General features: G+C 43.9%; 1 protein-coding gene across 1 annotated transcript in view; it reads right to left on the bottom strand.

Moving 5' to 3' along the window:
- SLC16A9 (solute carrier family 16 member 9) overlaps window positions 1–14,188 on the bottom strand; it is a 55,939-nt gene extending 41,751 nt beyond the window's left edge. The window contains exon 1 of the mRNA XM_058543401.1: window positions 13,994–14,188. The gene's annotated coding sequence lies outside the window, so the exon portion shown is untranslated. The remainder of the gene's footprint in view (window positions 1–13,993) is intronic.
- Window positions 14,189–16,032: the final 1,844 nt, after the last annotated feature.

The raw sequence follows: 16,032 nt of genomic DNA, 5'->3' as shown, positions 1-16,032 counted from the left end.
AAGTGCATGCGCTCTGCTGCTGGCAGCCCAGGTTCGGATCCCAGGCCTGCACGGACACACCGCTTCTCCGGCCACGCTGAGGCCGCGTCCCACATGCAGCAACTAGAAGGATGTGCAACTATGACATACAACTATCTACTGGGGCTTTGGGGGAAAAAAAGGAGGAAGATTGGCAGTAGATGTTAGCTCAGAGCCCGTCTTCTTCAGCAAAAAGAGGAGGGTTAGCACGGATGTTAGCTCAGGGTTGATCTTCCTCAAAAAAAAAAAAAAGAAAAGAAAATGATATGGAGCAAGTTAATAATATTTTCAATCACTTGATAGCTTCCCTTTATTCCTCTTAGTCTCACCATAAAGATGGGGTAGAGAGGAAGAAGGCAAATTTTTCTAGTATCTGGTTCCAGAATAGTAAGAATTGAGTAATGGTTAAGATCATGAACTCTATTGTTACACGTTTACTGGGGATCCGAGCCAGTCTACGCTACTTACTATGTTTTTTAGCCAATTACTTTATGTCTCTGAGCTTCAGTTTTCTCATCTGTAAAGTGGGATAATAGTGAATTTAAAGTGCAAAGCTCAGTGCCTAGCACACAGTAAAAGTGTCAATAAATGTTAGCTATTACTCGAACAACCACAATGGATTTCTGGTAATATGATAGCCACTTTCTAACGAGTAGTTCCTAGCTACACCAGAGTTCTTCAGCAACAAGTTACTGAATCATTTATAAATCGGGCTTCTAAGACTTTTTAATCTTCACTTATTTCTTAATACTTAGCATATTTAAACCAAGATCTGGATATTGGCAGATTGCGATTTGGAATAATTCAAAAGTGGTGTTCACTACTAGGATTTGGTTTCCTTTCAAGTTTCAAGTTCAAGGCCTAAGCATTTTTAGTGCATTAGGAATCTCAGAATTTGCATTTTTAAAAAGTCATCCTATGATTCTGACCGAGGCCATCCACAGACGCACTCCGAAAAATACCAGCCTCAGTGGTTCTTGACTCTGCACTGGAATCATCTGGGAAGCTTTTGAACATCCCTGATGCCAAGTCCCACCACCAAACTGCTCTGGGGTGAGCCTGACCCTTCGTGTCGTTCTCATGTGCAGCCAGGGCTGAGAATCTCTGCCCTATAGGGCAGAAGAACAACTTCTAACCAACTGTCTCATCTTCTGTCCCAGTGGAGGAAGGACACAGGCGAGACAGGGAAGAGGCTAAGAGGCAATTAGGGGTAAAGAGGGGGACTGGAGCAAGTGGAAATTCTTCTGCCCTGAGCCCACCCACCCCAGTGCAACAGCCAGCACTTGGCTGTTCTTTTAGCTCTACCCTGTCATCTATACTGTCAAGAACAAAGCTTATTTAGCCCCCAAAATATCTATTGATCAGCATACCTAGGATTCAAATAGGAACAAAAGCAAAAAATTTTATAGGAGTGATGACCATGGCAAAAGTTATTTTCTTGATTTTCTATAATATGTTTGGGAAAATGCAAAAGGGAATCATTGTCTATGAAACAAAATTTAAAAGATGACTACATCCATATATGTATAGATATGCAAAAGTTTCAAACAATTCAAAAAAATAACTCTAACATGCTAATGCACCTAAGTGAATTGGAAGGTTATAGAAAAGTAAGCATCTCTCTCTGAAGAATCAAACTTTACAAAACAAGAGAGCAGAATAATTGGACCTTCTCAGGAGAGCACAATTTTTATTTTGCTAAGCACCCTGGAGCGCAAAAGGAGAACAAAGGAATGGATAGTTGCCTACTCCCTCTTCACTGTGACATTTGGCTCTGTCCTCACTGGTGGTGGCAATGCTATTAATCCCCATACTTCGACGTGGCAAATGCCTAAAATCTGTTGGCCAGTTTCCGGCTAGAGAACGAGCACAGTTTCACCCTTATGGCTCCAGAGAGAGCAAGCACACACCACTGCCAGCTCTGCAGAAGAGAGGAAAGTCTTTTCCTGTCCCTTTCCCATTGTCCCAAATGGCCAAGCTGGGCGCACAGCCTCTAAAGAATCATTCAACCACCCATAATGCCATCCTTCTGTTGTACAGCAGCGCAGGAAAAGACCTGGGGAGAAGCAGCTCCAAGAATCTCCAGGCAGCCAGTGCCAAAATGGCCACCCCACCTCTCTTGGTCCAAGCCACACGCCCCAGCCAGCCTCTGCAGTCCCCAACAGAGCAGGCATGGGGTCGGCAGATAAAACTCCGAGAAGATTCTAATGATGATGATAATGTTGATGATGATGGTGATAATTATAATAAAGCTGTCAACATGATGATGGAGTCATCTTTAATTTGTTCAAATTAGCAAAACAAGCTCTCACTTTGGAGAAGGTAGTGGAGGAGAAGCCGAGACCTTTGGGTAATTGTATTATGTGGTCCCAAAGAATGGTTAGCAGAATTTCCACCTTTCTGTTATGGCAATAGCTACAGTTTCATACAAGTACACACACAGACATTTACATCTATAAATATGTGAAAACATATATTCTAGAAAATTTAGCATAAGGAATAAAAGCATGGGCTTGGGTCCTAAATAACCCAAGTGCACATCTCAGCTCTGATACCAGCCTAGAGTGTGATCTTTGTAAGTTACTTAAGTATCTGTTTGCCTCACTTTTTTCATCTGTGAAGTGGGGCAATGATTATTGTGATGATTAAGTGAGTGAGTTTATGTAAAGCACTTAGCACAGTGCCTGGCACACAGTAATCTCAATATAAATTATCATTATTTTTTATCCTTTTTAAACATAATGGATTGTTATAAAAATATTCCTAGGGGGCCCGCCCGGTGGCATAGTGGTTAGGTTCGCACACTCCACTTGGGCGGCCCAAGGTTTGCAGGTTTGGATCCTGGGCGCCGCCCTACATACCACTTATCAAGCCATGTTGTGGCAGGCATCCCACATATAAAATAGAGGAAAGTGGGCACGGATGTTAGCTCAGGGCCAATCTTCCTCAGCAAAAAAAAAAATATATTCCTTTTCATCTTGAAATAGATTTCCTCAAAATCTGAAAGCACTATTCCTACAAATACAGCTGGCCAGAACATCCATGACTCCCCCACTTCCCTGCCACAATAGCACGTGCACGACACACACACACACACACACACACACACACACACACCATTATTACCGAATTCCTCCCTCCAAAAAAAAAGTAGGACATGGAAATGGTATTTTCAATATCTTGAATAATTTCTTGACAGTAAGAAAAGGTCAACAAATGGGAAGAGGGAAGTCTCAGTGAGGAACGACCATAAGGACAGCAACAGTCTGCTCTTACGATCACCAACAGCCAAGAGAAGAGGAAACAAAGAGGCACCAAAGTCCAACAAGGTTTTCCTTCGCTTCCTTTCTTTCATTCTCTTTCTTACTTTCATTTCCTTCCTTTCTTTTCTTCTCTGCTCAGGAAGCTACAGAGCCTACGAGCACCCCTTTCCCAGACGCTGCTGTGCAGTTATTAGGGCACTTGTTGGTAGAGCAGAGGTGAGAATTAATCATCAACGTGGACAAGGGTTAAATGTGACTTTTTAAAATCAGCTCCTTTGTCTCTGAAGCACTGCCTGAAGTCGAGTCTGTCTTTCATTCTTCATACCCCCACTTTCTACTCTTTCCCCCGTTCAAACAGACCTCATCCTTATTCCAAAGTCTCCTAAGGTCCTCCTTTCTAAACCAGTTCTCAAGAAAAGGCAGTAAACCTGTGTGCATCAAAAAAGCAAAAGAAAGGACCCCATTCTAGGGCTGTATCTCCACATGAGCGTGTTTCCAGTAATCAGAGCATATGACAAGACTTGCAGGGGATTTCAAACCCAGCTGCACAGTAGAATCACTTGGGAGCTTATAAATGACCAATGCCTGGGCCCAGCCTGGACCCATTAACCCAGGATCCCTGCAGTTGAGGCCAGGTTGCTAAAGGGCCCCAGGTGATTTCAGTGTGTGGTTAATCAGCAAAAGGAGTGGACTACAGGCTGTCTTAAATAAATGCAAGTCCTAATGTACAAGCATAAAACGCAAGACTTGACTCGATTACTTAAATTGATCTTTTTATTTTAACCCACTTCAATCACGGCTATGGAAAAATATTTCAAATGTCCTTAAATCCCTATAATGATACCATCCTTTCTTAGGAATTCCCTAAACAGTGGAATAAAGAAAATTTTCTAAGGATTAAATAAACTATTACTTAAACATACCATGGAATAACTTTTAATTACCACTTTCTATTAACACTGTCTATGTATCAGACACAGTGCCAAGGACTTTCAAATGTTATCTTTTTAATCTACATAAAACTCTATTAGGTAGGTATTAATAATCCTCATTCTACCCTAGTGTCCACAGGCTTGTTACTCCACTCTATTTACGGCTCTCTCCATTTAACTCTAGGAGTTATCACCTAATGGAGGTTCATAAATGGTTTATATGGCTGCAGTCTTTTACTTTGGGAAGTTGATTATAAACTTTTTTTTAACAAATACACCTTGATTTTAAAACTTTTTTTAATGGATACTTTTGTGTGTGTGTGTGTGAGGAAAATTAGCCCTGAGCTAACATCTGATGCCAATCCTCCTCTTTTTGCTGAGGAAGATTGGCCCTGGGCTAATATCCAGGCCCATCTTCCTCTGCTTTATATGGGATGCCGCCACAGCATGGCTTGACAAGTGGTGCATCCATGTGTACCCGGGATCCGAACCTGCGAACCCAGGGCCGCTGAAGCAGAGTGCACGCACTTAACAGCTACGCCATGGGGCCGGCCCCTAATGGATACTTTTTAACATGACTGAACTTGCTGACATCATTCAGGGGTTTATACTGAACAAACTGATGTCTAAATAATATTTATTATACTTTGACCACTGCAGGACCTTTAAATATAATACACGGAATATTATGATCTTCAAATCTCCTTTGGCCATTATTCTTAAAAGTCTTTACCAAAGACATTTCTATTCATTTCATACAAGTTTTTTAATATTCTTGTAGCACAAAAGACACTAAACACTACTAGTTAAATCAATATATATTTAGAGCCAATATCAATCACTCTTCCCTCTATGCTTCCACCATACGTTGCTTATACCTCTCTTTTCTTCTTTTTTCATTCTGAGAATTTCCTGGGATCAGGGAACATCTTATATTCTTTATGTTCTTTCCACATCTATGCATATAGTAGGCACTCAATAAATGTTTGTTGAGTTTAATAGAAAAAAGTATTAAGTCATGGTTTGGGAAGCAATGCAAAGTGGTAGTCTAGAGCAGTGTGTTCAAACTCTGCATTGATTGTGAAATCAATTGTGGATGGTGAGCAGCAATTTGTAAAATTGGAATTTAGAATAGAATAAAATAAATGAGAATAGACAATATCAGAGCACCTTCTGCATGGTGGTAAGGGTTCAGTATAATTTTGAGTTCAGTACTCAAAATTTGAGTTCTGTTTCAGTGTTTATACATACGCCTGCAAATGCGTGCAGGGTCAAGCTGTAAAATACATCTTACTGTGGGTCACAGTTGAAAACACTGAAAGTCTCTGGTCTAGAACACGGACCCTGGAGTCATTTCTTCTGGGTTCACAGTTGAGGCTCTGCCTTTAGCTGTGTGACTTTAAGCAAGTTAACAACCCTCTAAGTTTCTTCATCTATAAAACGAGAAGAGTGGGAACTCTTTCCTGTTAGAATTTTTATGAGGAATACAGGAAATAATCTCTATGAAGCACTAGGCACGGTGCTTGGCATAGAGTAAATGTCTATAGATATCATTACTCTTGTTGCATCTTTTAAAGGTTTTCTTAGAAAAACTTCAAAGAGCACTCTACCTGCCTCTCCTTTCTTACCTCCTAATTATTCCTTAATTCAGTGTTTTCTGGCTTCCGTGCCTCCAAACAAGAAAAGCATTCTCACTGTGGTGCCCCCATCTCCTCATCACTGAGTCAGTGCACCCCCCCTCAGTCTTGACACTGTTTACCTCTCTCTTCTTTGCAAACCACTGCCCCCTTAGCTTTCCTGAGCCTACTCGCAAACGACCCACTACCAGCTCTCTCTAGCCTCATCAGATGATCACAGATATACAGAGGACAGAGTCTGAAGTCTCCATCCCCAGGTCTGAAATCTCTTCAGAACTCCAGATCCACGTTTCTAACCATTTTCTATGTCAAGATTTCACCTAGATGCACTCAGGCCCCTCACACTCAACAAATCCATAATTCTTCCTCCTGAATTTCACCGGGAAAACGAACATCACCATACTTCCCCTTTGCCCAAAAGCAGCAAGCTCTTTCTACATCCCCTCCCTGCTCCTCTCCAGTGTCTCATGTCAATCAGGAACAGGGTCCTGCAGACAAAGAGCTCTGCAATCAGACTCTTGCTGTCCATCTTCTCTGCAAACCCTCAGACTGTCACAGCCACACTCTCTCCCTGCTGCAATTCATGTGTCAGGTGGCCACCAGAGGCACCTTTCAAACCATGCTTCTGAACATCTCAACTTCTGCTTCTAACCTTTCAAATCTTTTAGTGATTTCCCTCCATTCACAGTTTATCCATTAGCAGAGCACAAGTTTTTGTTTATTATTATAAATGCACAAGAAAATCAAAGATGATTGTTCCTGCCCTCACAGAGCTTATAGCCTTCCATCAATGAATAACGTTATTCAAAACTTATAAATAAAAATGAGGGGCCGGCCAGGTGGCGCAGCGGTTAAGTTTGCGTGTTCCGCTGTAGTGGCCCGGGGTTCACTGGTTCGGATCCTGGGTGCGGACCTACTCACCACTCATCAAGCCATGCTGAGGCGGCGTCCCACATAGAAGAACTAGAAACATCTACAACTAGGATATACAACTATGTACTGGGGGCTTTCGGGGGGGGAAAAAAAAAAGGAAGACTGGCAACAAATGTTAGCTCAGGGCCAATCTTCCTCAAAAAAAACGGGGAGCAAAAAAAAAAAAAAGAAAAAGTTGGTTTTCCAAATCCATGTTTTGTCCATATGCTATTAGGTATTTAGATCTTTAAATACTCAGCTGGCTACCTGATTCTTTTGCTTTTCCTGTAAAGATTTGCAACAATCAAGCCTCCCACCCCACACTTCTCTAGGATGTCCCACAAACCTGTGCTCCCCAAGCCACTGTCACAATTCAGCACTTAAGCCATGCTCTTTCCCCCCTCTATGCCTTTGACCCTTTAGTCCCCACCAGCGGCTAGAGGGGCTGTAACACTTTCTCCAACAGGCCTACTGACAAACTCCTGCTTTTCCTTCAAGACTTAGCCCAAATATCTCCTCCTATTCGATGCCATCCTGACTCTCCAACAGTTAGTTGTTCCTCCTTGCAGGGCTCACACCAATTTGGGCAACCTCGCTATTACAACATTTATCACAATATATTGTTATTATTTGTTAAGGTACACAACCCACAAGCCTCTCCCATATCCCCAGCACTAAGAATTGTTCTTGGCACATAGTAAAAACTCAACAAATCTTTATGAAATGAATGAATGAATGAGTGCATAGAAATCATTCTTACCTAAATCTCCTGTATATTAAAATGATTAATCAGGGTCCAGCCCAGTGGCACAGCAGTTAAGTTTGTGCATTCCGCTTTCGCGGCCTGGGGTTCACCAGTTCGGATCCTGGGCTGGGACCTACTCACTGCTGATCAGGCCATGCTGAGGCGGCATCCCACATAGGAAAACTAGAAGGACCTACAACTAGGATAAACAACTATGTACTGCGGGCTTTGGGGAGAAAAAAAGAAAATGAGGAAGATTGGCAACAGATGTTAGCTCAGGGCCAATCTTCCTCAAAAAAAAAATGCATAAGAGGTGTGTTTATTAAAAAAAAGACTAACCAAATATCTTTCATTCAACAAAATGAATTGAGTGCATCTAGAAGGTATTGTGGCGTGAAGGCGATGTGGTCCCTGCCTCCATGAACTTAGAGCCTGCTTCCGTTATTGAATCTGAAGGACTAGCCAAATACATGGGTAAAAATAAAGAAATTGATTTTTTAAATCCAAATTTTTTACCAACATAACATCAGATGGTATGTCTTTAATGATCAGATAATTACCTGATTCTTTCAGATTTGGTTTTAAATGTTAAACACCCAGACATGGTTAACATACTCTCTGAAGTGCAAGGGAGGGTTGACTCACCACTGGAGCCAGGACAAGGACAAATTGTATAGCTCAGAGGCTTCTGTCTGTCCTCTCACAGTCAGCTCAGTCACAATAAGGTATGTGGTTTCTCTGAACGTGCCATTCTTGTTTTATTTACTCAGATGCTTCCTTCCCATTGTCAATATCTGCTCTGAGCTTTTCAGACAGAGTCAGTCCACTTGTTTGTAGAATAGCTCATTGACATAAAACAAAGAACACATCCTAGCCAGTCAAATCCAAGAATCCTAGTTTAAAAAAAAAATCATGGGGCCGGCCCGATGGCGCAAGTGGTTAAGTGTGCGGCACTTAACCGCACACTGCTGCGGTAGCCCGGGGTTCGCAGGTTCAGATCCCGGGCGTGCACTGACGCACCGCTTATCAAGCCATGCTGTGGCGGTATCCCGTATAAAGTAGAGGAAGATGAGCATGGATGTTAGCCCAGGGCCAGTCTTCCTCAGCAAAAAAAAGAGGAGGATTGGCAGAGGTTTGCTCAGGGCTGATCTTCCTCACACACACACAAAAAAAGTCATATTAAAGAATTTTACTGCATAGTTCTCCTAGGAGCCAGAGTTATTAAAAATAATTTGGAATTGGATTCATATGCAAGTCCATTACTTTTGTTTTCATTTTTATTTTTTGGATCCATATAAATATACTTTTAAAAAAAAACTAAACTGCTGTATTAACACAACTCATAAAAGCCTAACCCTTAACTTATTCACCTAGTTGCAATTCAAGGACATCTCCAGAGAGCTGTATGTTTAAGAAGAGAGACAGACTACATGGTGAAATCTTGCCAGGGTAAAGATGATGAATATTTCTTGGTCTGAGCACCAGAAGTCAAGTCTATAAATATACCTTGTCCAAGTGGAAACCAGGATCAATTTCCCTTCTGGTTATTACCTCACTTTGGGGTGAGAAGGAAGAACAGGAAGGAAAATGTTTAGAGACACAACTCTGGGTCCTGGAAATTAAACCACACTAATTGTCCCTGAAAGAGATAATTAATACCAGTAGTTAACTGCTGGGGCCTCTCAATTATGTCAACAGCACATTCATCGAAAAAGGACATCCTTTAACCTTAAGGCCTTATAGATCTATAATAGTCCAGCACTTGCCAAAGAGCTCCTCCAAAGCTATCATAATTTAGATATGGCGAGTAATGGAACATGTTTTAGCAAAGGGGAAGAAATGGGTGAGAGAAAAAATGGATTGAGTATAAGATCATAGAAGTCTCGAAGCCAGAAGGAATTTTGGAAATCATCTAGGAAATTGGCAGCACTCAGGCCAAATCTGATCTCCAGATCTCTAGAGGTGTTTTGTTTGGCCCGCCCAAATTTTAATTGAATTTTATTTTATTTTATTTTTGGCAATTTTGAGTGAATTGCCAATGTTTTAAAAATGGAAGGTTTCACATAAAAATCTGAATTTCCAGATTCTATTGAAAAATCAGAAGATCTGGCAACAGTGTGCTCTCTTTCTTATGTAACAATTGGCTGGAACTAACTTTGCCCCTCACTGCATGGGCATGTTCTCTTCAGATCCTTCCACTTCCTAATGTCTCCCTGACACAGGACCAAGGTTGACTTGCCTTTAGAGTTTCACCTGCGATCTCCCCACCCTCCAATTCTGGTCTGCTCTGCTCATTTATGATGCCTGCCCTCTGGGGTGAATCTTGTAAACTTACCACCAGCAATTTTATCAACTCCTCAATTTCCTCATCTGTATGAGAAAACTGAGTTTTAGAGAGACCAGTATCAAGCTTCCTTACCGACCAATCCAGTGAATGGCCACCTCTTTCAAGTCATGCTCTCAGGCTCAGAAGAGAAAATAGCAGAATTTGTAAACCATTCAGAGTCTAAGAAAAGATGAAAAGATCTAGAGATTTAACAGTTAAATGTGGGCAAAATGAGGGCCTGACACTTAGATACAAGTTAGTATAATCATCTTCCTGTATCCCACACTCTTATCATCCTCATGCTGCCAGGCTCTTGTTTCAGTTTCTCTCTATCCCACACAACCCATATCCCACAAAGCTTGGCCCAAGTAGTGGTGTTCCGGGTGAAGAAATCTATGACGATGCTGTCTACACTGGTGTGCTCTTTTGCTTAGTATATGTTTTGCATAATTTGTACATGATTATATAGAGTCCAATCTGTTATCTGAATACACACTTTAGTATGTTGTATATAAACTAGTATATTTGCTATATCACTTTCAGAATAGAAAAATCAAGACACAAGGCAACATATATGGGATTCCAAAATATGAAAAGATCTGGTGCCTTTGGGTGGTTTATTGGGAATAATGAGAAGAATATTCAAAATTGACACTCTTTCAGAGAATCTGACAGGTCTGGTCTTTGTGTTTAATACTATCACATTCACTAATGTTTTTCTCATCCCACATCCCATCACTTCTCAAAGAGCTTAAGAGTTTCTTTTGAGTGGGTCATAAAAGTAAAAGGTCATACAATAGTTTGAAGATGTGTTAAAGCATTGAAATATATCCCATCATTGAATCTGTAAAGTACAATTAATCACTACGATGGGTAATGTACAGCATGATGACTATAGTTAACACATTGTATTGTACATTTAAAAGTTGCTAAGCAAGTAGATCTTAAAAGTTTTCACAAAAAAAATTGTAATTATGTGTGGTGATGGATGTTAACTAAACTTATTATGGTAATCATTTCACCATATACACATATATCAAATCATTATGTTGTACACCTAAAAGTAATACAATGTTACATGTCAATTATATCTCAATTTAAAAAATAAAATAAAATCAGAATGATGGAATGAGGATGCAAAGAAAAAATAGAGAAACACTTCTCTTACAGGTAGTAGGCCAAATTTCTAACTACTATTAATACTAGTTATCATGTATTATGCTCCTGTTATGTGATAGCACAACTGTTCAAAGGATAGGCTCTTGAGACATACTTCTTGGGTTCAAATTCTGGTCCCATCATTTACTTAGCTGAGCGACTTTATAAAAATTCACAGTCGAAGACAAACATTATGCCTCCCTAGCTAATAGATAAGGTATGTGGCTCACTTGACATATCACGTTAGTAAAGATTAATAATAATTATTATTATTATTGACAACTGAAACTGAGAATAGAACATGGCTTTACTCTGCTATTGGCCCAGGAAAGTGGAGGTGTTTTCCTATGCAAAGTTTTAATCAAACTAAGAGTTGTTATACCATAAGATTGCAGATTTAGGGGGGGGGAACTATTGGATTTAAATGAAGCATTGAAGGCTATTTGGAACACATTATTCTTTTACAGTAACATTTATAGGAAGCAAATACCATTGACATTTTATTCATTTATTTATTTTAGGGGGAAGCTCACAAAATTGAACTTCAAGGCATAAACTATAGTTAAAGATGCTAACATTGTTGTTATAAATACAATAATGATGTCCAATCACATTTTAATTCTTAGCATAGCTTGTCATACTCTCCATAATCTAGCCACATCCTATCTCCCAACCTTATCTATCTTAAATTCCAGGCTCCAGCCTGGAATTATCTTAATTATCTTCAATTCCAAACTCCAAACTGCTCTGCTTTCTTTGAACACACCAGACTTCCATACCTCTGTGCTAGTTTCAGCAGGCCTCCTGTCCATCAAGGAAATCCTCTTCCTTCTTCAAGTTCAAATGCTACACCCACCACAAGTTCTTCACCTCAAATGAACCTTCCTTTTCTCTGCCACTCAATAACACACTATTGATGTTCCTGCCATGACTCCATTTATACTATTTTGTGTTGTAGATATTTGTAAACATGCCTAGCTTTCCCACTAGACTAAAGTCTCTGAAGGTGGGGACCACCTTTCCTTGAACTCAATTTTAAGTTACAGTTCAATTGCTTATCTACAGGAGATACTTTGGTGTCTACAAAAAACCGCTCAAAGAAAGGGCCAACTAGATCAAAATATATACATTCTTGCAATCTTTAATTAAAATTAAAGTCACTCAGTGATACTTTCTTGGAAAGCTGTAGTTATACAAGCAAAACGTTATTTCTTTTGCACCTTCCTACTGGCATTCTATACCCAATCACATTCTATGAATTAAGTTCAAGAGATATCTCACTTGAGAAAAAGACTACAAAAGTTGGGTGTTCAAAAGACTGGGAAGAAGGAAAGCTTGAAGATCTGACCACATCTGTCTAATTGTCATCCTCTAGCTCTAGCTGCATGACCAGATCCACCCCCGAAGCACCATGATCTGCCCTGATACAGCTTCAGACACCAACCAATGCATACCATCCCCACTACCTTTTCAGGGTCAAAGTCAGAAGTGGGAAAAGATTTCCTAGTGTCCTGATCTACCTCCCCATATCTTTTGTCCCTCCTTATATTCATCCTATAGATATGAAGAGTCCTTGTTACTCTACCCACCTACACACAAAAGGGAAGAAACAAGGAAGGATGTTCTTAGGCAGTCAATAGTGCTAAAAGTATTTTATTGGAAAATTGCAGGTTAAACGATTTTATTATGTAATTTCCACTTCCCAGAACCTTAAAAAGAAAACATATTTATTTCTGGCAATGATACGGGTACTAACTCTGTTATCTAGATTCACATGTTATTTAAAAGAAGCTGTAATCATATAACGAATAATCGGTGCTTTCACTTTAGAATCTTCTCTACCTACCTCAGTCCTCTGCCTGAACCAGCCAGAACAATTTCTCAGAGCTGAAGCCAACCCAAATCTAAGAAACTGTTAGGACAATCCAAATTAACAGAATTTGATGGAACAACTGAAAAATCCTACTGGGGGCAGGGGGCGGGGAGGGGAGTATTTCACCTGCAATCTGAACTATCATCCGGGTAATAAGATTTAAAAAAAATATACTTAAACTAACCGTGACCCAGGAAATTCTTCAAAAAGTTGTTATATTAAATAATTTACTATATAAGTAAATCCTGCCTAATCCTCCCGGATGGATTGACCTGTGCCGGATTAGAGCTGGTATGCCAAGAAGCATTGATCTGTTTTTGATGACTACGTTTTTAAACGGTTTTCAGCTCTCTCCAAAGCCCCTGAGCGCTGCTAAAGCCAGAGCAGGTTACCTAGGGCGAGCCACAGATGGAGCGTTAAGCACCAAGTTTTCCGAAGTTCCGGCTCCACTGTCCCGGCGGTCGAGATGCCCGTGCCTCCCGCGGCGGTCGCGGAGGCTGGGCTCCTGCGCTCGCCGGAGGCTGACCAGGTGGTGCTGAACCAGGCGTGCGTGCAGAATCCGCCCGCCCCGCGCGCTGCTTTCCTCCCAGCCCAGGAGCACCACCACCCCGACACTCCCGGAGGCACCTGCGTGCACCAGCTCCCAACCAGAGCACTTGGAGGCCTCGCTGCCCTCTGGAAAGCAGGGGCCCACCTGGGTCGCATCACCTCCACTCATCGCTGTACCACCAGCAGCCCCAGAAGCTGTCTCCCGAGTCCCTGGGCAGATCTCCACCCTGAGCCCAACCCGAGGGCACCGTCCTCCTCCAGGACCGCCTTTCTCTCCCTCCCTCCCCCTCTCTTTCTCTCCCAACTCCGCGCAAAATGCCGCCCTCAGATTCCTGGGAAAACTCGCCCACCGCGAAGACGCACCCCATCAAAAATAGGCTATCAAGGGGTGGGCGCGAGGACCCTCTCACACACCCCAGACAAGAAACCGATCCCAAGCTGCTCGGCTGTTGGTGACAGCGTCGCCGCTGCCTCCTCCTACCGCTCAGAGTCGGAGGAGTCACTTCTTGCCTCCGGGAAGCTAGATAGCGCGGGCAGCCGCCGACCCTGGGGACTCTCCCCGCGAGCTCCAGCCCTTTACCTGGGTACCGGCCTCGGCGGGGGCTCCGGGGCGCAGCACCGGCCGGTGCCCCGGGCAGGCCGGGCGGGTGGTGCGGTGAGGACCGCGGCCGCCGCTCTCCCCTGCTGCTCCGGGCCTGCCGGGCGGCTATTTATCCCGGGGCCCGGCCCCGGCCCCGGCCCGGCTCCTGCCGGGGTATTAGGCAATTGGTCCCGCTACGCGCGTGGCCCCGGGAGCCGCCGCCCTCTGCCCTCGCGGAGCCCAGCGGCGGCGGCGGCGGCAGCCACCTGGAGGGAGGGAGCCGGCCCCCTCCTCTGGGCTCCACCTTCTCTTTCTCCTCCTCCTCCCCGGAAAGTTATTCGCCCCCCCCCCCCCCGCCTTCTTCGCGGGGCACCCTGGCCAGTCTGAACCGGCTGTGACTGCGCGGTTTGCTGGGGGAAGGAGGAGGAGATGGAGGCGGAAAAGCGGGCGGTAGGGGCGCTGCTTATGCTCTCGCGGCTCCTCCGGGCCGGGCCGGGGCAGGCCGCCCAGGCAGAGGGAGGACACTGCTGGGGCCGCGGTTCCCGGCCGGCCCGGAGCCGCCAAGGCCGCTGGAGAGGTGGGCACCGTCGGCCAGGCGCCCTCTCGGTGCGCACACGCGCGCGTCCCCCGGCGCCGCTGCGCCCCGCTGCCCACCGCGTGCTCGCGCGGGCCAGCCAAGAACCGTGCGCATTTGGGGGGAGCCGAAGTCTAGAGAAGAGAGCGAGTCGCCCCTGGTCTCCCAGGCTCCGGGGGCCGCCGGGCGCCCTTCTGGCCAGAGCTGTATACCCAGCTGGCAGTGATCCCAGAGAAACGGGCACCAGAACTTTGTGGAGTTGGTGCTCCTAGGCAGTGAGGAGTGAGGATGCCAAGTGCTGTTCTTTGTGACAGCTCCATGGAAAATGAGGGCGCCCCCGCAGTGCACACAGAGTGCTGAGGGAGAGAGGCGGCATCTAAGGACGTTCAATCTGTCCAGCGGGTGGACTGCACTAAAATACACTCCTGTCTTTGGCTGACGGGTAATGGGCATGGGCGCTGAGATGGATGTGTGCTGTATCCCCACGGAGAATCACTGCAGCAGACTGGGGACAATCCGTAGGTACCAGGGGCTCACTGGGTGTGGGAACGTCCTAAAGAGATATGCACCTTTTGTGTTCCTGTGTGTATACATATTTCTGAATGGGGGCACCATACCTTCAGCTTCTCAAAGGGGGCTAGAGCCATCCACCCACCAGGATGAGACTTTCCTTTATACACTGACCGCCTCTGGTTCTGACCTAGACAAAGACCCTACCCCTTGCAAAGGGCGGTTTTCTGAAGTCCAGATTAAGCTACCTAACCGTCCTGTGCCTTGGTTTTCTCATCTTGCCTGCATTATGGAGTCCATGTGAGATGAGAGTTCAAAAAACCTATGGACCCTGGCCCCACATGTCAAGTTTTCTTACAGATATGAAAACAGTGGTTCATCCCTTTTGCCCTACACCATTCCTTTCTACCCAGTTTACTGACTTTTAGGTTATAGGGAAGTTGTGTGTCCCTATTTTCATCTCCACCAAGTTTTACCAGGTTTTTTTAAAAGAGAATATATGACCAGCACTCCCATGTCTGCTAAGGCCAGTTCTGTCAGCTAAGAACTGAAATGAGCTCATCCTTACACACAGTATGGTCCCAACTTTAGCATAAAAGTGGATTGCAGGGGGTCAAAAATTCAAATGGCTGGAGGTCCAGACTCATAATGTAATGAATAAAGTGGGCAGAAGGCAGCCTGGAGAACTTAGGGAACATGGAAGCTGGCTCTGCGGGCAGTAGTGGCAACTTGGCTTAGGGAATTGTTGGCAGGCTGGAATGTGAAAATTGCCCCACACCCTCAGAAAGGTTCATCGTTCAGTCACACCTCAGCAGAGCATTTAGACCTGCAAGAGAAGTCAGAAATCTAATCCAGCCCTGATGCTTTACCTATGAATGGAATTTGACCCAGAGAAGCTAGGGTTGTGCTCCTGATGTGCTAGGGCAGAGGGGCATGGGGAGCAGCAGGTTGGCAG

Source organism: Diceros bicornis, chromosome 6 (genome assembly GCF_020826845.1).
Source record: "Diceros bicornis minor isolate mBicDic1 chromosome 6, mDicBic1.mat.cur, whole genome shotgun sequence".
In the NCBI taxonomy this organism is placed as follows: domain Eukaryota; kingdom Metazoa; phylum Chordata; class Mammalia; order Perissodactyla; family Rhinocerotidae; genus Diceros; species Diceros bicornis.
Note: the sequence above shows the minus strand (reverse complement) of the source record. Positions and strands in the feature narration are given on the sequence as shown.